A 22010-nucleotide genomic window follows, 5' to 3' on the forward strand; every position below is an offset into this window, starting at 1 on the left:
TACTCCTTAACCCCTACCTTCTGCATATAAACCGACATTTCTTTTCAGTAACATCAGTTCTGAGGAAGGGTCAGCGGATCCAAAATATTAACTCTGATTTCTCTTCACAGATGCTGCCAGACCTGCTGAGCTTTACCAGTACCTTTTGGTTGTTGTGTGAGATTTATATCATCTGCAGTTCTTTTGGTTCTTATTTACCAGAAATTTCTAATTCAGGTCTAGCAGCCTAAAACCATGTGTTTATAAGCACTCCCAGTCCACACAAACTTCACTTCTCTCCCTTCTCTGCTGTCTCTCCCTTCACACTCAGTGAGTACACCCCCACCACAGTGACACTGCACCTGCACAGTTCATGGTCACGTATTGGCCCACTGGACCCACCCCTCATTCACTCCCATTGGATGGAGGATCACACCAACTCTCCTGTTGGTCTGAAGCTGCCGTCAATCACCTGGGTCCCATTATGACACGAGTAGTGCGCTCCTCACAGGAGTATTGGAGGCTGAAGGGTGACCTTATAGAGGTTTATAAAATCATGAGGGGCATGGATAGGGTAAATAGACAAGGTCTTTTCCCTGGGGTGGGGGAATCCAGAACTAGAGGGCATAGGTTTAAAGTGAGCGGGGAAAGATTTGAAAGGGATCAGAGGGTCAAGTTTTTTTCACAGGTGGTGCATGTATGGAATCTTCTGTCAGGGGAAGTGGTGGAGGTTGGTACAATTAGACCATTTGGCATCTGGATGGGTATATGTATTGGAAGGGTGTAGTTGGATGTGCGCCAAGTGTTGGCAAATGGGACGAGGTTAGGTTAGGATATCTGGTCAGCATGGACTAGTTTGACCAAAGGGGTTGTTTTCATGCTGTACGCCTCAGGCGACTGACTGTGTGGAGTTTGCACATTCTCCTCGTGTCTGCGTGGGTTTCCTCCGGGTGCTCCGGTTTCCTCCCACAGTCCAAAAATGTGCAGGTCAGGTGAATTGGCCATGCTAAATTGTCCGTAGTGTTAGGTAAGGGGTAAATGTAGGGGTATGGGTGGTTTGCGCTTCGGTGGGTCGGTGTGGACTTGTTGGGCCAAAGGGCCTGTTTCCACACTGTAAAGTAATCTAATCTAATCTAATCTAATCTAATCTAATCTAATCTAATCTAATCTAATCTAATCTAATATATGGCTCTGCACTGGCATGACTTTCAACATTCAGTGAAAGGGGGCAGTATCACAGAGTAGAGGGACTGGGGGCTATTCAGCCCATTGGGGCTATACTCTCTCCCTCTGGAGATGGTGCCAGTCTGTCCCAACTCACATCCCATTTGCCTGTAGTCCTCCAAACCTTCCTTAAAAGAAGGTAAATTGCAACTTTGTTTTGACAATAATTACTGAATCTGCATCCAGCTGTCGGTCAAACTGATCCAGATGCTTAGAACTTACGGAATAAAGTAATGTTCACATTTTTAACCTGCATTATTTGCCAATTACTTGAAAGTAGTTACTAAAAATTGTGACGTTAATAATTTCTCCCTCTAAATTAAATATCCTGGAAAGAAATCTGCTCCTGGTTGAAATCACTGCTTAACCTTCTGAGCTCCAAGGAGAATTATCTGACCTTCTGCTAACTCCCCACATAGAGAAACTTATCTTAATTTTAATGTTTCAGTGTTATCGAGATGTACAGCATAGCAACCAACCATTTGGTCCAACTTGTCCATGCCGACCAGATATTCTAAATTAATCTCGTCCCATTTCACAGCACTTGGCCCATAACTTTCTAAACCTTTCCTAATCACTTACCCAAATCAGATGCCTTTTAAATGTTGCAATTGTACCAGCCACCACACTTTCTCTGGCAGCTCATTACATACACATACCACGTTCAGCTTGAAAACAATGCCCCTCAGATCCCTTAAAAATTGTTTTCCTCACTCCTTAAAAGCCTGTGCCCCATAGATTTGGACTCACCTAACCTGGGAATAAGACCCTGGTTGTTTACCCTATTCATGTCCCTCACAATTGTATCAACCACTGAGGTCACCTCTCAGCATCCGATGCTCCAGGGAAAACAGCCCCAGCCTATCCTATATAGCTGAAACCCTCAACCCTAGTAACATCTTCGCACATCTTTTCTGAACCCTTTCAAGTTTCAAAATATCATTCCGATAGCGGGGAAACCAGGACTGAAAGCAGAATTCCAGAAGTGACTGAATCAATGTGCTGAACAGCTACAAAATGCCGTCACAACTCCTGTACTCAATCCACTAACCAGTAAAGGCAAGGATACTAAACACCTTCTTCACTACCCTGCCTATCTATGATTCCACTTTCAAGGAACTATGAACCTGCACTCCAAGATCTCTTTGTTCAGCAACGCTCCCCAGGAGCTTCCCATTAAGGTATAAGTCCTGCCCTGATTTGATTTTCCAAAATGGAGCACCTCACATTTTTCTGAATAAAACTCCATCTGCCACTCCTCAGCCCATTTGTTTGAAGTCCCATTGTAATCTGAGGTAACCTTCTTCCCTGTCCACTGCATCTCCAATTTTGGTATCTATGTAAAGTCACTGACCATACCTCCTATATTCACATGGAAAACATTTACATAAATGATGAAAAGCAGTGGACCCAGCAACGATCCTTACAGCATATTGCTCATAGAACATAGAACATTAAAGCACAGTACAGGCTCTTCGGCCCTCGATGTTGCGCCGACCTGTCATACCAATCTGAAGCCCATTTAACCTACACTATTCCATGTACTTCCATATGCTTGTCCATTAACGACTTAAATGTACGTAAAGTTGGTGAATCTACTACCGTTGCAGGCACAGCATTCCATACCCTTACGACTCCGAGTAAAGAAATTACCTCTGACATCTGTCCTATATCTATCACCCCTCAATTTAAAGCTATGCCTCCTCGTGCTCGCCGTCACCATTTTTGGAAAAAGGCTCTCCCTGTCTACCCTACCTAACCCTCTGGTTATCTTGTATGTCTCTATTAAGTCACGTATCAACCTTCTTCTCTCAAACGAAAACAGCCTCAAGTCCCTCAGCCTTTCCTCGTAAGACATTCCTTCCATACCAGGCAACATCCTAGTAAATCTCCTCTGCACCCTTTCAAAGCTTCCACATCCTCCTTCTCATGTGGGGAACAGAACTGTACACAATACTCCAAATGCAGCCTCACTAGAGTTTTGTACAGCTGTAGCATAACTTCATGGTTCCGGAACTCGATCCCTCTATTAAGAAAAGCTAAAATACTGTATGCCTTCCAAACAACCCTGTCAACCTGGGTGGCAACTTTCAAGGATCTGTGTACCTGGACACAGATCTCTCTGCTCATCTACTACCAAGAATCTTACCATTAGCCCAGTACTTTGCATTCCAGTTACTCCGACCAAAGTGAATCACCTCACACTTGTCCGCATTAAACTCCATTTGCCACCTCTCAGCCCAGTTCTGCAGCTTATCTAAGTCTCTCTGTAACGTATAACATCCTTCGTCACTATCCACAACTCCACCGACCTTAGTGTTGTCTGCAAATTTACTAACCCACCCTTCTACGCCCTCATCCAGGTAGTTTATGAAAATGATGAACAGCAGTGGACCCAACACCGACCCTTGCGGTACACCACTGGTATCTAGACTCCAGGATGAACATTTCCCATCAATCACCACTGTCAGCTTTCAGCAAGCCAATTACTGATCCAAACTGCTTTATCTCCCACAATCCCATCCTTCCGCATTTTATACAATAGTCTACTGTGGGGAACCTTATTGAACGTCTTGCTGAAATCCACATACACCACATCAACTGGTTTATTCTCATCTATCTGTTTGGTCACCTTCTCAAACAACTCAATAAGGTTTGTGAGGCACGACCTACCCTTCACAAAACGGTGCTGACTTTCCCTAATCAAATTATTCTTTTCTGGATCCGATCTCTTATAACCTTTTCCAACACTTTACCAACAACTGAATAAGGCTCACTGGTCTAGAATTACCAGGGTTGTCTCTACTCCCCTTCTTGAGGAGGGGAACCACATTTGCTATCCTCCAGTCTTCTGGCACTATTCCTGTAGACAATGATGATTTAAAGATCAATGCCAAAGGCTCGGCAATCTCCTCCCTGGCTTCCCAGAGGATCTTAGGATAAGTCCACTGGGCCGGATGGGTTTTATCTATATTCACACTCTGCAAGATTTCTAATACCTCTTCCTTATGAACCTCAATCCCACCTAGTTTAGTAGCCTGTATCTCAGTACTCTCAACAACATTGTCGTTTTCTAAAGTGAATAATGTTGAAAAATATTCATTTAGTGCTTCCCCTATCTCCTCTGACTCCACACACAATGTCCCACTACTATCCTTGGTTGGCCCTAATCTTATTCATCATTCTTTTATTCCTTAAATACCGATAGAAAGCCTTAGGGTTTACCCTGATCCTATCCGCCAACAATTTCTCATGTCTCCTCCTGGCATTTCTTAACTCTTTCTTTAGGACTGTCCTAGCTACCTTGTAACCCTCGAGTGCTCTAACTGAGCCTTCACATCTCATCCTCACATAAGCCGCCTTCTTCCTTTTGAAGAGAGGTTCCATTTCCTTTGTAAACCATAGCTCCCGCCTGACAGGTATATACTTATCTAGGACAAACAGGAGCTTTTCCTTGATCTTTGAGGGTCCCTGTTCTCTGCCTGGTTACTCGTTTATCCTTAGTGTATTTCTGGAATCTCTGGATTCTCCGGGAACCTATTTCCCAAAGCTCTCTCATGTTCCGTTTTTGCTCTCCTGTTTTCCCTCGAGTATACTCCTACTGCCCCTATACTCCTCCAGGAATTTACACAAACACAGATGTCTGAACCTGCCATATCCCTCCTTCATTTTCTTGACGAGACCCTCAATTTCTCTCGACAGGCTGCATTCCCTACACTACCTGTTAAGACCTTAACAGGATCATACTGTTTGTGTACTCTCGTTGTCGCAGGCCTATGGACGCAATGGCAGATGAGGACAGAGAAGCAATCATTCTCCGTAAAGAGGTAGTGTTGGGAAAGATAACAGCCTAAAGATAGATGGGTCGCCTGGCCGTGATGGAATGCATCCCAGGGGACGTTAACAGATGGCAGAGGGTAAATAGCAAATGCACTCATGATAATTCATTAAAATTTGCTGGACTCTGAGACAGTTCTGACAGATTGGCAAGCTACAAATGTGTTGCGAATATTTTAAAATGGACCTGTTAGCATAACTTCTTTGGTGGGGAAAATGCCCGATCTCTTAAGGAAGAAATAGTGAGCTATGTGGATAGAAATGATCTCATTGAACAGACACAGCATCGGTTCATGAAAGGTAGACCTCACTAAGATGAGTGGTAGAGCAATGTCTGCAGAGGCAACTGGAAGTCTGCACAGGGATACAGAGAAGTTAAGTGAGTGGGTAAGGATCTGGCAGATGGAGGACAAGGTTGTGAAATGTGAAGTCATCCATTTTGGTTAGACTAACAGCAAACTGATGATGAAATGGTGAAATGGTGAAAACTTGCAGCATGCTGCTGTACAGAGGGAGCTGGGTGTCCTTGTGCATGAATTACAGGAAGATGGTTTGCAAGTACAACAGGTAAATAAGGCAGTGAAGGGAATATTGTCCTTCATTGCTAGAGGGATGGTTATGCTGCAGCTATACAGAGTGCTGGGGAGGCCACACCTGGAGTACTGTGTACAGGGTTGGTCCCCTTACATTAGGAAGGATGTACTGGCACTGGAGGGAGTACAGAGGAGAGTCACTAGTTTCAGTCAGGATTTCAGAGGGTTGGCGTATGCAGAGAGATTGAGGAAACTGGTAGTATGCTCTTTGGAATTTCGAAGTATGGGAGGTTGGATAGGAAAAAAAATAAAATTATGAATGGAGTAGATAAGATAGAAGCAGGGAGGTCAAACAAGGGAGCAGAGCATCAAAATAAGGGGGTATCAGATTTAGGACTGAGTTCAGGATGGACTTCTTCAGCTAAATCTGTGAACATGTGGAATTTGCTGCTGAGTGCAGCAGTTTAGATTATCGACTTGACTATCTTTAGGTCAAAAGGTAGATTTGTGAACAGGAAAGGAATTAAGGGTTATGGTGAGAGATCAGGAATGTGGACCTGAGGCCATGAAAAGATCAGCCATGGCCTTATTGAATGACAGAGCAGGCTTGAGGGGCCAGATAGCCTACTCCTGCTCCTCTTCCTTATGTTCTTATGTTCCCACTTTCCAGCCGTCCCTTTCCCTGGGAATAGCAAAGGAATATTGAAAGTTCTCGCCTTATACTGTCAAAATTCGCCTTTGTCCAATTTCGAACACCGTTTAGATTAGATTAGATTAGATTACTTACAGTGTGGAAACAGGCTCTTCGGCCCAACAAGTCCACACCGACCCGCCGAAGCGCAACCCACCCATACCCCTACATTTACCCCTTTAACCTAACACTACGGGCAATTTAGCATGGCCAATTCACCTGACCCGCACATTTTTTGGATTGTGGGAGGAAACCGGAGCACCCGGAGGAAACCCACGCAGACACGGGGAGAACGTGCAAACTCCACACAGTCAGTCGCCTAAGTCGGGAATTGAACCCGGGTCTCTGGCGCTGTGAGGCAGCAGTGCTAACCACTGTGCCACCGTGCCGCCCAAAATCTGGTCTATTATTTTCTGTAACTATTTTAAAACTAGTAGAATTATCAGAGAATACTGACAGCGTGGAAGTAGGCCATTCAGCCCATCATAACCACATTGACCCTCAGAGACTCCTACCTTACCACTGTAATGCTGCATTTCCCATGGCTAATCCACCTAGCGTGCACATCCCTGAAAATTATGGGCAATTCAGCCTGGAATATCCACACAACCTGCATATCTTTAGATAGTGGGAGGAAACCAGAGCAAACAGACGAAACCCACGCAGATAATAACAACAAGGTGATCATCCCTTTCTTATTTCCCAGTTCCACCAAAATAACTTCACTGGACGTACTCCCAGGAATATCGTCCCTAAGCACAACTGTAATGCAATTCCTAAACAAAAAGGCCACTCCGCCTCCTCTCATGTCCCCCTTTCTATACTTCCTCTTGCATCGATACCCTGGAACATTAACCTGCCAGTCCTACTCATCCCTGAGCAACGTTTCTGTAATACTTATGATATCATAGTCCCATGGTCAAAACCATTCCCTGAGCCCATCTGCCTTCCCTGTCAGGCCTCTTGCATTGAAATAAATGCAGTGTAACTTGTCAGTTCTACCAGGTTCTGTGCCTTGCCCTTGCCTGCCTTAACTGTTTGACTTCTGAACTGTACAGGCCTCAGACATACCTCTTTACTCACTATCTCTTTGGGTTTACCCCCACACCCTCACTGGATTAATGCCTCCTGAGTAACACTAGCAAATCTCCCTGCCTGGATATTAGACACTTTCCAATTCAGGTACAATCCATCCTTCTTATGCAGGTCAACTCTACTCCAGAGGAGATCACAACGATCAAAAGATGTGAATCCTTCTGCCCTACACCAGCTCCTTAGCCAATCATTCATCTCCTCCATCCTGCTATTCCTACTTTCATTAGCATGTAGCATCGGGAGTAATATAGATATTATGACCGAGGACTTACTTTTTTTTTAATATTCCAGGCTAATTTGCTATATTCTCTCATCAGGACTTCATCTTTTCCCCTTCCTATGTCATTGGTACCAATGTACAATGACCTCCCACTGGTCATTTTTCCCTTTGAGAATATTCCGTTACCTGTCCGAAACATCCTTGACACTGGCACCAGGGAGGTACCACCCCATTCTGATGTCTCACTGTCAGCTGCAGAATCAGCAGTCTGTGCCCGACTAGAGAATCCCTTATCATCATTGAGCGTTTGGTATCTGATATACCTCTCATTATAGTAGAGCCAGTCTCAGTAGCAGTAACTTGGCTGTCAGTGCAACATTCCCCTGAGAGTCTATGAACACCTACATTTTCCAAAATAGTATACTTGTTTCAGATGGGGATAGCCACAGGAGACTCCTGCTCTACCTATCTCCCTCTCCTACCTTTCCAAGAGGTAACCCATCTACCTGACCGTATCTGCAGTTTTCAGGCCTGAAACTGCCACCTATCACACACCCTGACTCTTGTAAATTCTTCATTACCATTAAGCACCGCTCCATCAGATGCATGTGATCCAAGAGGTATTGCTTCACTTCCTGCAGGCTATCATCAGGATCATTCAAACTCTCCCTACTCTCCTCCAGGAAGTGCACATCACTGTACGAATGGCCATCTCTGCACCTTAATCTGTAGACCCAGAAAAAGGCAGAGTCTTACAGCTTTACAAAAGACTACTCTTGAATACATTAGTCCCTGTATTTTATATTTAAAACATTCAACCAAAAGATCATAACAGAGGCATTTAAACTAGTAAACACTCACCCTACTGAATGTTGCGGATTTTAAAAAGAAAAACAGAGTAAGATTTACCTTTTAAGAGACTGAAACCCACTGAGCTGATCCCCGGCTGTGGGTCACAGACATACAGCACGGAAACAGACCCTTCAGTCAAACTCATCGATGCCGACCAGATATCAGAAACTAATCTCGTCCCATTTGCCAGCACTTGGTCGATATCCCTGTAAACCCTTGCTATTCATATACCCATCCAGATGCCCAATAAATGTTGCAATTGTAGCAGCCTTCACAACTCCCTTTGGCAGCTCATTCCATAAACGCACCACCGTTGCATGAAAAAGTTGCCACTTAGGTCCCTTTTATATCTTTCCCCTCGCGTGCTAAATCGATGCCCTCTAGTTCTAGACTCCCCCATTCCAGTGAAAATACCTTGTCTATCTATCCGATCCATGCTCATGATTTTATAAATCTCTGAGATCACGCCTCAGCCTCTGACACTCCAGGGAAAACATCCCCAGCCTATACAGCCTCTCCCTATATCTCAAACCCTCCAACCCTTGCAATATCCTTATAAATCTTTTGTGAACTTTTCAAGTTACACAACATCCTTCTGATAGGTGGAGAACAGAATTGCGCACAATATTGCAAGAGTGGCCAAACCAATGTCCTGAACAGCCGCAACATGACCTCCCAACTCTCTTACTCAATACCCTGACCAATCAAGGAAATCATACCAAACACCTTCACTATCCTATCTACCTCTACTTTCAAGGAGCTATGAACCTGCACAGCAAGGTCACTTTGTGCAGCAACACTCCCCAGGACGTGACCATGACGCGTATCAGTCCTACTAAGCTTTGCTTTTCCAAAATGCAGCACCTCGCACTTATCTGAATTGAACTCCATCTGCCACTCCTCAGCCCATTTGCCCATCTGAACAAAATCTCATTGAAATCTGAAGTAACCTTCTTTATGGTCCACTACACCTCCAATTTTGGTGCCATCTACAAACTTACTAACTATACCTCCTGTGTTCACATCCAATTCATTTATATAAATGATGAGAAGTAGTGGACCCAGCACCGATCCTTGTGGCATTCCACTAGTCACAGGCCTCCAGTCTGAAAAATAATCATCCATCATCACCACCCTCTGTTTTCTGCCTTTGAGCCAGTTCTATATCCAAATGGCTACTGCCGTGAGATCTAACCTTGCTAACCAGTCTCCCATGGGAAACCTTGTCGAACGCCTTACTGAAGTCCATATAGATCACATCTACTGCTCCGCTCTCATCAATCTTCTTTGTTACTTCTTAAAAAACAGATCAAGTACGTGACACATGATTTCCCATGGAGAACGTTATGCTGACTATCCCTAATCAGTCCGTGCTTTTCCAAATACACGCAACTCCTGTCGCTCAGGGCTCCCCCCAACACCTAATCTAGCACAGCATCTGTAGTTCCCGGGCTTTTCCAAACCGCCTTCATTAAATAATAGCGCCATATTAACCAACCCGCAGTCTTCTGGCACCTCAGCTGTGACTATCAATAATACAAAAATCTCAGCAAGAGGCCCAGAAATCACTTCCCTCACTTCCTACAGAATTTTAGGGTACACCTGATCAAAGCCTGGGGATTGATCTACCTTTATGCGTTTCCAGATATCAGGTACTCTGTAGTATGGACATTTTCAAGATGTCACCATTTATTTCCCCACATTCTACATTTCCCGTGTCCTTCTCCACAGTAAATACTGATGCAAACTATTGCATCTTGATAAAACAAACGAGGGCAGGACTTACACTCATCAAAGTTAGTCTTTGAGTAGTGATATGGAACAAAGAGACCGAGGGGTTCAGGTCTTCTTAGTCTGTGTCACATGTAGACAGGGTGGTAAAGAAGGTGGTTAGCACCCTTACCTTCATCGCTCAGACCTCTGAGTACCGGAGTTGGGAATTTAGGTTGAGGCTGTACAGGATGTTGGGGAGGACTCTTCTGGAATACTGTGTCCAGTTTTTGTTGTGCTGTTATAGGAAGGATATTATTAAATTGGAGCGGATTCGGAAGAGACCAAACGGGATGTTGCCATGAATGGAGGGATTGTGTCACAAGGAGAAGCTGGATAGGCTGGGATGTTTTTTCACTCGAGCGTAGGAGGTTGAGGGATGACCTTAGAGGTTTATAAAACCATGAAGCGTGTAGATAAGGTGAAGGGTGGGGGAGAGGGGGGCTTCAAGACCTGGGTGCATACAATTTGAAAATAGATGAGAAAGGTTTAAAAAATAAATTGGGGATTTGTTTTTACTTTTACATGTGTGAAGTGAACTCCCAGAAAAAGAGGCAGCTATGAATACAATTAGAATGTTTAAAAGACATTTAGACAAGTACATAAATAGGAAATATTTGGATAAATGTGGACCAAGCGGAGGAAGGTGCGATTAGATTAGTTGGAAATTATGGTCGACACGGACTGGTTTAACCATAGGGTCTGTTACTGTGCTGTATAACATTATGACTAACTCTCGCTATCACTGTGAATTCCTCGGTCCTCACAATTCCCCAGATCACTGTCACCTCATCCAGACTAAACTCTTCCTTATCTCTAGAAATCCTCTCTAGCCTCAGGACCATCACTATCTCTGGTATCAAACATCTCAATCTCTGTAACATCCTCCAATCTCCTCCCATCTCATGACCCTCACGATCTCTAATCTTGACAACCCCCACAAATGTGTCCTTCTCCACAGTAAACACTGATGCCACTCGTTTAGTGTCCCCCAACAACCCCATCTCCTGCGTCTCCACACATAGGCTGCCTTGCTGATCTTTGAGGTGGCCTGTTCTCTCTCTAGTGACCCACTTGCTCTTAATGTATTTCTAAAAACCCTTTCCCTATTCCTTACCCTATTTGCCAAAGCGGAGTCCTGTCCCCTTTTTGCCTTACTGATTTTAGTCTTAAGTATACTCCTCTTGCCTTTATAGTCGAAGGATGTTTGTGATTGTTTGGATTGGAATATGCAAAATATTACATCTTGGTAAAACAAACGAGGGCAGGACTTACACTGCTTAAAAGTTGGGTCTCGGATAGTGATATGGAACAAAGACCCCTAGGGGTTCAGGTCTTTGAAGTATGTGTCACATGCAGACAGGGTGGTTCAGAAGGGGTTTAGCATATTTGCCTTCATTGCTCAGACCTTTGAATATAGGAGTTGGGACGTTATGTTGAGGTTGTACACGATGTTGGTGAGGTCTCTTCTGGAATACTGTGCCCAGTTCTGGTTGTGCCGTTATAGGAAGGATATTATTAAATTGGAGCAGATTCAGAAGAGATTTACCAGGATGGTGATGGGAATGGAGGGATTGCATTATAAGCAGAGTCTGGATAGGCTGGGTCCTTTTTCACTGGAGCACAGGAGGCTGAGGGGTGACCTTATTAGAGGTTTGTAAAATCCTAAAGAGTTTCAGTAATGTGAACAGTAGGTGCCCTTTCCAGGAGGGGGCGTGATTCAAGATTGGGGACATACTTTTTAACGCAAGAAAAGGAAGGCTTTAAAAAGAAGTTCTGGATTTTATTTTTTGTTTTTGCACAGAGAGTGGTTCACATGTGGAATAAACTTGCAGAGGACGTGGCAGCTGTGAATACAATTACAATTTCAGGGTGGCACAGTGGCTAAACGGTTCGCACTGCTACCTCTCAGCGCCAGGGACACAGGCTCAATTCCTGTATTGGGTGACTGTCCATATGGAGTTTGCATATTCCTCCCCATGTCACCGTGGGTTCCTCCAGGTGCTCCCGTTTCCTTCCACAATCCACAGATGTACAGGGTAGGTGATTTGGTTGCGCTCAATTGCCCATAGTGTTCAGGAATGAGTGTGTTGAGTGAATTAGTCAGGGGTAAATGTAGAGCAAAATGTTAGGGGATGGAACTCTAATAGGAAAAAAACATTTGGACAAATATCTATAGCGAATGCTAGGATGGACTTGGACCAAGTGGAGGCAGATGCGATTAGTTCAGTTCAAATTTATGGTCGACACGGACCGGTTGGACCACAGGGTCTGTGTCGATGCTGTATAACTTTATGACTCGTTACCTCTGTAAATTCCTCTAGGCTTGGATCTCTCCCTACCAGTGCCACCTCACCCAGCCTTACAAACCGTCCTCATCTCTATAATTCCTCTCCAGCCTCAAAATCCAAAAATCTCTATCACAAATATCTCTATCTCTGTAAAATCCACCATCCTCACAATCCTTTCCAACTTGCATCTCCTCCAGCTTCATTATCCTCCCCATGTCTAATCCCCTCCAGTCTCTCAAAGCTCTGCAATATGTGCCTTTCTTTATTTCCAGCTTTCAGGATGTCCAATGTTTATTTCTCACATGATGATGGCCCTTTCCAATTCCTGCGCTGAGCTTCTGAATTTCCACTTAAACCTCTGCATCTCACTTTCCTCCCAAAAACATCGACCAATCACGTGTCATCTATTCTCGTATCACCTTTTCTGACCTGATGTCCAATGGAGCCTGTCATATTCCTATAATAAACATCTCAGCGGTCTACAGAACAGAAAAAGGCTCTGGTGGTCCATCGGGTATGTGAGAAAAAAAAACTACCACCGAACTATCCTCATCTATTTTCCAGTACTTGTGGGAAAGTGTCATATATCATGGCATCGCAAGTGCACACTAAATACATCTCAAATGTTTTCGGGATTTCTGTGTCTCCCACCCTCACAGACAGTGAGGTTTAGTGCAACTGTTGCTCGATGACGACATCACCCACAGGAACACAGAGCAGCTGGGTCTGTGCAAACCAGAGATCGCTCACACATTTGGAAGGATGGCAGGGTCCCTGAGAGGGTGCACAGGAAAGTTCCCAGGATGGTTCAAGGAATGGGGGATTTTAGTTGCAGGGACATGGCTATTGTTAATACATATCAAGAATATCCATCTACAAAGATGGACTCTCCTTCCAACCTCTCCCCTTGCCTGGGCTGTGGTAACCCTCAGGTTAAACCACCACCAGACATCTCTCTCTCATAAGAGAGCAGCCCTATGGTCTGGTAGGACAATGCTGCCTTTACCTTTTACACAGTGATGCCACTGTGCGTCGGGGGTGGAGAGAGGGAATACTGAAGGCGGTAGATGGGACACCACTGAGGTACAGTGCTTTGTCCTGGAGGATGTTCACTTTCTTTAATATTGTTGAGGGTTGCACTGATGCAGGCAAGTGGAGAATTTTCCAACACAATCCTGATGTGTGCCTTGTAGACAACAATCAGACATTGGGGAATCAGGGGTTTGGGAAAACAGATTGTTCTCCTTGTAGCAAAGGCAATTGAGGGGAGCTGAGAGATAAGTGTCTACAAACTTATACATTTGGATGTTAAACCGTACACTCATCAACTCATCATAAAATGATTACTGGACACATATCGAAGATTTCGGGGAGATCTATTGACAGGATGGTTTGATTCAAAGGAGACTTTTTATGCAGAAAATGGAATTGAGCTGGAACAAAATACTCACACACAGTGCAAATATCCAGGTCCTGATGAATGGAGTAATTCAATCAGAGTTTGGCGTTACAGTTACTGAGATTACCATCTGAATATCCACCTGTAGTATCCTCTAATACAAGTTTATAAAATCCGTCACTGTCAGGTCAGGTTAGAAACTCACACCATCCCTTTCTCCTGGTCCAGGATGACTGTGCAAATTACCCCTTGTGGAGACCAGCAGTCAGTTCAAGGGAAAATCTATGTGGGTTTCTGAGTTTCCAACATGGGACATCATGTGACTGAACAGAGCAGATGTTTGGCACATGGGACAGAGTCCCTCCAGCTTCATTATCCTCATGTTCCAAGAGTCAATGAGATGCGGAGAGCAGGATTTGCTTCCTTTTCTTTCCTTCCATGCTGCTGCTGTGCCTCATCAGTAAGACATGGGGAGTGAAAATCTCATGCAGCTTGATGGTCAAGTTGTCTCCATTCTGACCAATGGGCAGCAAGATCCTTCGAGTCACTCCAAAGAGTCTTTCTGAAAAGACAGCAACTCAGCATGCTTCCCACTGTCTGGTGCTCCCTGGAAAGGTTTAGAAGAATGAGGGGGGAATCTCCTAGAAAATGCAGAACAGTAAACTTCCAAAAGGATTATTAACAGTTTACAGAGAGGGATTCGTTGGAGAAGTGGACAACAAATTGGCAAATGGAACATAACTTGGGATAATGTGAAGTTGTTCATTTTGGAGGGGATAATAAAAGAACTATTAAAATGGTGGAAACTGTAGAGGACTATTTAAATAGTGGAAACTGTAGAAAGCTGCACCACAAAGGGACCAGGGGTAATTGTGCAGGAAACACAGAAAGCTAGCACACAGGTACAAAAGGTAATCAGGAAGGGAGATGAAATGTTGTTCCTTGTTTGAAGGGATTTGCAGTCTAAGAGTTTGGAGTATATACCTGAGAGCCACTTTATAAACTGCGAGTGAGACCACATATGGAGTAATGAGAGAAGTTTTGGTCCCTTTATTTAAGGAAATATATCACTTCATCGGAGGCATTCAGAGAAGATTGACTGGGATGATCCCTGGTTTGCAGGGACTCTCTTTTAAGAAAAGGCTGAAGAAGTTGGGACTCGACTCACTGGATTTGGCGGAGAATGAGAGGGGATCTTATTGAGACATAGCGGCTTATTAAGGAGTATGACAGGGTAAATACTGAGAGGATGTGTCCCATCATGAGCAACCTAGAACCAGATTCTGGGTCAGTTGCAGAATCAAGGGTTCTGTTTTAGATTCGTCAACTTTAATGCAACACAGACATGGGTAAGGGGTTTCAGTAGCAATTGAGCTGGGGTGAGGTGGAGAAAAGCAACATTTTAGAGATTGGAATTCCTGGTGTTTGTGATTGTGTAGATGTCTGTTCAGAAGATCACCTTGGGGTCAGAATATGAGAGCAATATTGTGAAGAGTGTAGTTCTGCCTCAGACATTTACCAGTGAGAGGGAGGGGCACAGCAGTAAGGGAAAGGAATTTGTAATAGCAACTGAAGGCAATAGGTTTAATCATTGCAGTGTTTCATTGGAGGAAATTGCAGCCAATCGAGTTGTAGGCATGTGGTAAGCAGTTTGATGAATGAGTAACAGTGGAGCAATGGAGAGGGATGATGGGGAGGGAGAGCTGGGCATTGTCAGTGTACATGTGAAACCAATACGATGTCACCTCCTGGCAGTATATAGGTGAGATACAGGAGAGAACAAAGATAGATCCTGGATGGACACCACATATGAGGAATTCAGACAGGAAAGGGAGAGTGGAGATGGGGCAGGATTTTCCAACAACCTTGAGGTCAAATATTAGTTCTTAGCAGAATTGGAGAGAAGGACATAACCAGAAAAGACAGACAGAACAAGGAACAATATTTGTGAATTGGTGAGGGGGAGTGATGAGGAGGAGCCAGACTCCAAAACTGCTATTTCTACATCAGTGACATCACCCAACTCCACCCTCGTCTCGGCTCATTTACTGAAATATTCATCCATCCTTGAGTTATCTCCAGACTTCGTTATCCAAACACACTCCTGGCCAGCCTCCCACATTCAACTTACATATAATCTCAAGAATATCTATAAATCTACTGCCCAAGTGCTCACTTGTACCAAAACTTGTTGATTCATCAAAAGGCTCCGATTTACAAGCAACAATTTAAAATTCTCTCCCGTGATGTAATTCCTGGCTGTGAACATCCCTGTCTCCCTGCACCACACAACCTGTGAGACCTCGACAACTCATTTGCTTTCAGACTCCCAAAGATGCATTTATTCATTGCTTCACCGGTCTGACTGTTTCGACATGATCAAGGCAACACTGTCTGGAATTCGCACCCTGACCCCCTCAGACCTGCTTTCACCTTTAAGGTATTCTTGAAAACCTGCTTATTTGGCAATACTTTTGATCAGCTGACCTAATATCCCCATCTGTGGCCTTATGTCAGAAATTCTCAATTTCTGTAAAATTATAAAAATACAAACTGTTGTTGATTTGCACACACATTGTCAGCTCTTCACTGTCGCTGAGTGAATAATCTGTAACATTGTGGGAGCACCTTCACCACACGAACTGCATCTGTACAAGGAAGTCAAACATCACCCTCTCCACAGGCAATGGGGCTTTAGCATTAATCACGGGCGTCTGTGGAGAGAGAAACACATAGTTGATATTTCAGGGAGTGCTAAATGCATTACAGGGAATGAAAATGTTACAGAATTTGATGGTCAGAAATGGAAGGAAAATGCACTCTTGTTGAAAAAAAGAATTATTCACTTGCAAAGATACTGTGGAAAATTTAGTCCATTTAGAGAGCAGCACATTGCCAGGGGTTGGGCAGCAGAGGAAAATTAACTTACAAAAGCTCTGTGAACGAACAGTAAAACACTAAACAAGCCAAACACCCTGTGTCCAAATACTGTAACTCCCCTTCCTGCTCCATCAAGGACATGCAGGTCCTGGGCCGCCTCCACCGCCAAATGCCAGGCATCTGATGCCTGGACGAAGAACGCCTCATCTTCTGTGTTCAGATCCTCCAACCACATGGGGTCAATGTGGATTTCACCAGTTTCCTCATTTCCACTCCCCCCACCTTATCACAGATCCAACCTTCCAACTCAGCACTGGCATACATGTCCATCTTCCTTCCCACCGATCGGCTGCTGCCTGACCTGCTTTGCTTTTCCAGCATCACACTCTGACATTGAAAATATCCTGACTCTGACATTGTGTAAATCCTGCCCTATCACTCCCTTCCAGGGAAGGCTGTGCATGCGTCCCCCTGCAGCTTGCCCCTCACAAAGTCGACGGCCACACACGTGTCCTGTGGATCACTGCCCCCAATAAAGATGGCGGTAATCATTCACACCTTTCACCATTTTCTGGTTTGCCACAAACACGGGCCTGGGATTTTCAAATTTGTGTTTTCCGATGTGCACTAAGTTCTGTAAAATGTCTCAGCCCATTCCATTAAAATTTCCTTCCCTTCCTGGTCAATAGGTCTTTCCTTAACCGTGCCCTGCACCTTCACACATTTCCAATGGCTTGGTCCCAACAACACTGTGCTGCCAGTGTTGCTTATCACGTGGTAGAGTATAGCCACGCCCCTCATTCACTCAGATTGGTTGGAGGATCAACCGGCACTGCCTGGTCCTCCAGACCCATCCCCATCATCTTATTGGTCCTGCACTGAGATCAATCACCAGAGGCCCATTGTGGGCTGGAGCATGCTCAGTGCGTCCTGCTTTTGCTGCTGTTCATCAGGTATGAGAGAGAGGGTTCATTCCTGTTTCTCCTAATGTCAGACATTAACAACAACTTCCTGCATTGTATGGAGCCTTTCGCACTGACAATTCTCCTAAAATGTTTCACGAATGCTGGAAACGTTGATTAAAGAGAACAACTTTAAGATACATCATTGAGGAGTTCAGAGGGGGTTAGGAAGGATAGTGAAGAGGTTTTGTTTAGATTAGATTACTTAGACAAACCGTCTAAAGAGCAACCCACACAGACCCATTCCCCTACATCTAACACTACGGCAATTTAGCATGGCCAATTCACCTAACCCGCACATTTTTGGACTGTGGGAGAGAAACCACGCAGATACGGGGAGAATGTGCAAACTCCACGCGGACAGTTGCCTGAGGCGGGAATAAAACCCGGGTCTCTAGCACTGTGAGGCAGCAGTGCTAACCACTGTGCCACCATGCCGCCCATCTGCAGCTCTGATCATAGAGTGATGTCTGTTGAGAACAGCTTACAACGGAGACAGTTACTGACTAACCATAGTTTAGCAATCCCATCCTAGTCCCCGACCCACCACACCAGGCCTTGTTCTCACAGCCTGTCATTACACACTACTTAAGGTTAGCCACTAACAGTCTCCATTAACAGCTAGTCGCCCTCCCCCAGCCAGATCGTTATCGACTCCTCTATCCAACCCTTCTTCTCGCTCTATCCCCACCTTTCCTTTCCTCCTTACATCCTCCCCTAAACCCTACCTTCTGCATATAAACCAATATTTTTTTCTCTCAGTATCAGTTCGGAGGAAGGGACACCGGATCTGAAACATTAACTCTGATTGCTCTTCACAGATGCTGCCAGACCTGCTGAGCTTTTCCAGTTCCTCCTGGTTGTTGTTTCTGATTTACATCTTCCACAGTTCTTTTGGCTTTAATTTACCGGGAATTGTAATTCAGGTCCAACAGCCTCTGTCCCAGTCTCTGCTGTCTCTCCCAATCCCAAACAGTGACACTGCACCTGCACAGCTCATGGACATGTGTCATCTTGCTGGCCACACCCCTAATTCACTCCCATTGGCTGTAGGACCACACAGACTCTCCTCACATTGGTCTGGAACTGCCGTCAATCAGCCGGGCCCCATTGTGATGAGAGTGGAGGGCTCATCCCTCTCTCTGCCCTGGGATGAGCTTCATCATTCACAGTGAATGGGGCAGTATCACAGAGCACAGGGTCTGTACTCTCTCCCTCTGGAGATGCTGCAAACCTGTCCCAATTCCCCTCCTATTTGCCCACATCCACCCAAATCTTTCCTTAAAAATTAAAATTCCAAGTCTGTTTCAGAATACCTACTGAATCTGTGTCGTTCAGACTGTTCCAGATGCTCAGAACTTACTGAGTACAATAATATTCACATTTTCACTTTGTATTATTTGCCAATTACTTGAAACTAGTTACTAAACGTTGCGACAGTGTTAACAATTCCTCTCTCTCCGCAAATTCAATATCTTGGAACCAAATCTGCACCAGGCCAAAAATCACTACTTCACCTTCTCAGCTCCAAGGACAATTATCTGTGCTTCAGCTTGCTCTCCACAAAACAGGAACACATCTTAGTTTATTAACATCATAGACATGTACAGCACAGAAACAGAACTTCTGTCCAATTCATCCATGCCAACGAGGAATCCTAAACTACTGGATCCCATTTGCCAGCTATTGGCCTGGATCCATCAAACCCTTACTGTTCACGTACCCAATCGGATGCCTTTTAAATGTTGTGATTTCATCAGCCTCCACTACTTCATCTGGCAGCTCATTCCATACACACACCACACTCAGCTTGAAAACATTGCCATTCGATTCCTTTTAAATCGTTGCCCTCTTAACCATGTGCTCTAGTTTTGGACCCACCTAACCTCAGGAAAAAGAACCCCGGCTGCCCACCTTATCCATGCCCCTCGTGATTTTATAAATCTCCATTAAGTCACCTCTCAGTATTGGACTCTCTAGGGAAATTAACCCCAGCCTATTCGGCCTCTCCCTGTAGCCCAAATCCTCCAATCCTGGCAACGTTTTTGTAAATCTTGTCCGAACCTTTTCACGTTTCACAACATCCTTCCCAGAACAGGGAAATTCAAACTGAAAACAGAATTCCAGAAGTGGCTTAATCAACGTCCTGTTCAGCCACAATATGACATCCCAGCTTCTGTATTCAATGCATTGACCAATAACGGAGAGCGTTAATGGAGTCCCATTTGCCAGCGGTTCACCCTTATCCCTCTAAAGTCTTCCTCTTCATGTACCCAATCAGAGGCCTTTTAAATGCTGCAATTGTACCAGCCTCCACCCCTTCCTCTGGCAGTTCATTCCATACTTGTAATGCCCTCAACATGAATAAGATGCCCCTTACATCCCTTTTACATCTTTTCCATCTCACCTTAAGCCTGTACCCTCTAGTTCTGGACCCACCGAACTTGGGAAAAAGTCCCTGACTGCTCACCTTATCCATGCCCTTCATGATTTTATAAGATCACCTCTCAGCCTCCAACTCTCCAGGGAAAATAGTCCCAGCCTATTCAGCCTTTCCCAATAGCTCAAACCGTCCAATCCTGGCAAAGTCCTTACAAATGTTTTCTGAACCCTTTCACGTTTCTCAACATTATTCCAAGAACAGGGAGATTGGAACTGAAAACAGAATTCCAGAAGAGCTGTAATCAGCGCCCTCTACAGCTACAATATGACGTTACAACAGCTGCATTCAATGCATTGACTAATAACAGGGTGCGTACTAAATGCTGCATTCACTACCCCGCCTACCTGTGACTATACTTTCAAGGAACTAGGAACCTGCACTCCAAGGTCCCTTTGTTCAGCAATGTTCCCCAGGACTTTGCCATTAAGTGTATAAGTTCTGCCCTGATTTGCCTTTCCAAAATACAAAAGCTCGCATTTATCTAAATTGAACTCCGTCTGCTATTCCTTGCTCCAATGGCCCATCTGATCCAGATCCTATTGTATTCTGAACTAACCTTCTTCACTGTCTACTACACCTCCAATTTTGGTGTCTTCTGTAAACCTACTGACCATACCTCATATTCACATCCAAGTCATTTATTTAAGGGCCAAATATCCATTCTTGCAGCACATTGCTCCTCACAGGCCTCCAGTCCGCAAAGCAACCCTCCATCATCCTCTGTCTCCTTCCTTCAAGGCAGTTTTGTAATGGCTTTGTCTCCCTGCATTCCATGTTATCTAACCCTGCTAACCAGTCTGCTTTGTGGAACCTTGTTGAATGTCCATATAAACAACGTTCACCGCCTGGATTAATCAATTTTCTTTGTCACATCAAAACACTCACTCAAGTTAGTGACAGACAATTGTGCATGTACAAAGCCACATCGACTCTCCCTAATCATTCCTTACCTTTCCAAATAGATGGATATCCTGTCCCTCAGAATCCCTTCCAACAACTTGCCTGCCACTGACTTCAGGCTCACTGTTCTCTTGTTCCATGGCCTCTCCTTACCACCTTTTTTAAAAATAATGGCACCTCACCTGTCGCTATCAACGATACAAATACCTCAGGAGAGGCCCAACAATCACTTCCCTAGATTTCCATAAAGTTCCAGGGCACACCTGATCAGGTTCCAGGGCTTTATCCACTTTGATGTGATTTAAGACATCTAGTACCACCTCCTCTGTAACATGGACACTTTTCAAGTTATCACTGTTTATTTCTCCAAACTCTTGAGCTTCCATATACTTCGCCAGTAAAAATGAAGTAAAATATTTGCATATTTTTCGCACACCCTGTGGTTCCATAGACAGCCTTGTTGACCTTTCAGAGGTCCTATTCTTTGGTCCAGTCAATCTTTTGTCAGTGATATATTTGTTTAATCTCTTTGGATTCTATTCCAGGACATCCCAGAAAGGACTACTTCAAGGCCCGTAATTTTCCTCTGACTTGATCAACAATGCCCTCCAACACATACCCTCCACTTCCCGCACCTCCGCCTTTACCCCACCCCTCCTGCGGTCTTCACCTTCCACCCCACTAACCTCCAGATACAGCACATTAACCTCTGTTATTTCTGATACAGAAAGTCAGACCCCACCACCAGAGACATATTTCCCTCCCCAACCCTATCTGCGTTCCGCAGAGACCATTCCCTCTGCACCTCCATGTTCGGTCCACACCCTCCCACCAACCCATCCTCCACACCCTTGACCCTCCCTTGCCGCCATGGGAAATGTGAAACGTGCTGCCACACCTCCCTCTGACCTCTGTCCAAGACCACAAAAGGATC

General features: G+C 44.6%; 1 long non-coding RNA gene across 1 annotated transcript in view; it reads right to left on the bottom strand.

Annotated features, from left to right (window-relative positions):
- Nucleotides 1-22010, bottom strand: part of LOC148139494 (uncharacterized) — a 1679690-nt gene that overhangs the window by 11039 nt on the left and 1646641 nt on the right. The gene's annotated exons all lie outside the window — the stretch shown is intronic.

This window comes from Chiloscyllium plagiosum, unplaced genomic scaffold (genome assembly GCF_037043375.1).
Source record: "Chiloscyllium plagiosum isolate Xiang-an unplaced genomic scaffold, Cpla_swu_hap1 HiC_scaffold_38, whole genome shotgun sequence".
NCBI classification, from domain to species: Eukaryota; Metazoa; Chordata; class Chondrichthyes; order Orectolobiformes; family Hemiscylliidae; genus Chiloscyllium; species Chiloscyllium plagiosum.